The 1,676-nt window shown below is 46.1% G+C and overlaps 1 non-coding gene across 1 annotated transcript; it reads right to left on the bottom strand.

Annotated features, from left to right (window-relative positions):
• Positions 1-1,374: 1,374 nt before the first annotated feature.
• Positions 1,375-1,447, bottom strand: TRNAR-UCU (transfer RNA arginine (anticodon UCU)). Its single transcript has one exon. It is a non-coding gene; the product is annotated as a tRNA-Arg (tRNA).
• Positions 1,448-1,676: the final 229 nt, after the last annotated feature.

Raw genomic sequence — 1,676 nt, 5'->3', positions numbered from 1 at the left:
TAAACACTGGACCACCAGGGAAGTCCCCAGATAGGTCTTTTAAGGAAGTAAATAAGGTTAAATGAGATCATAAGGTAGGGCGCGAATCTAATAGGACTAATGTCCTTGTAAGAGGAAGAGATACCATGAGTGCACACACACAGAGGAAAGGCCATGTGAGGGCACACCAAGAAGGCAGCCATCTACACGCCCGAAGAGAGTTCTCACCAGAAGCCAACCTCACCAGTACCTTGATCTTGGACTTCCAGCCTCCAGAACTGTGAGAAAATGAATCTTTGTTGTCTAAGTGACTGAATCTATGGTATTCTGTTATGACAGCCCGAGCAGATTAATACAGTAACCAAAAAGGGAAGAAATACTCATGACAATTACAGTCTGTTTCTGCAACTGGTCACATGGTCATAAGAAGTAGGAATAAATACTACTTTCTTCCACTACGCATTCCATATTTCCTTTGCATGCCAAAAGTAGTATACAGGGGGCTTCCCTGGTGGCACAGTGGTTAAGAATCCACCTGCCAATGCAGGGGACACGGGTTTGAGCCCTGGTCCAGGAAGATCCCACATGCCACAGAGCAACTAAGCCCATGTGCCACAACTACTGAGCCTGCGCTCTAGAGCCTGCAAGCCACAACTACTGAGCCTGCGTGCCACAACTACTGAAGCCCGCGCATGTAGAGCCCGTGCTCCGCAACAAGAGAAGCCACTGCAATGAGAAGCCCGTGCACCACAACGAAAAGTAGCCCCCACTCGCCGCAACTAGAGAAAGTCCGCTTGCGGCAACAAAGACCCAACGCAGCCAAAAATACATTAAAAAAAAAAAAAAAAGTAGTATACAGAGATCTAATGCATACTATAGTGAATATAGACAACAATACTGTATTATAATCATCAAACTTGCTAAAAGACTAGAACATATTCCCTTTGCCCTCAGCAAGCACTTCAGCTCTAGTGATTCTCTGCCTAATGGAATGACTCAAACCTTCATTCCTAAAGAAGAGTCTGGGCCAGTAATAGTCCTGTTTAGCTTCGGCTGTTGTAGTTTTCTATTGACTTTAACCACAGGGCATGACTTCTAGATCAGCAGAGCATAAGGTCTTGGTGACTGGAAGCAAAAATTTTGCTAGTGTATCAATATGGTAAGAATAGGTAATGCCACTCCCATTTCTAACCTCTGGATTCCTGGACTTGTAAATCCTGGCTATGGGAGAAACATTACCATGTATTGGATGCCGATTTAGAGCACATACAGCCCTCCTGGAGAACGACGTTGCCCCAGGCCTGAAAGGTACTGCCACCTAGCTGGCACTATAACTAAGTCTTCTAAAAGCCCCCCCTTTTTTTTGGCCGCACCGCGTGGCATGTGGGATCTTAGTTCCCCAACCAGGGATCGAACCCGTGCCCCCTGCCATAGAAGGGCAAAGTCTTGACCACTGGACCACCAGGGAAGTCCCGAGGCTGTTCCCCCTACAGTAGTAATATCAAGCCAACTACTTTAGGATGATGGGAAACACTGTGAGTTCAGTCAATTCCATAAGCCTGGGCTCACTGCAGCACTTCATTTGCAATGAAGTGAGCTCCTCAGACAGAAGCAATGCTGTGTAGATACCATGATGGTACATAATGCATTCTATAAGTCCACAGATGATAGTTTTGGCAGAATCATTGCATACAAGG

This window comes from Balaenoptera ricei, chromosome 10 (genome assembly GCF_028023285.1).
Source record: "Balaenoptera ricei isolate mBalRic1 chromosome 10, mBalRic1.hap2, whole genome shotgun sequence".
NCBI lineage: Eukaryota > Metazoa > Chordata > Mammalia > Artiodactyla > Balaenopteridae > Balaenoptera > Balaenoptera ricei.
The sequence above is the reverse complement of the archived record's forward strand: the minus strand, read 5'-3'. Positions and strand labels throughout refer to the sequence as shown.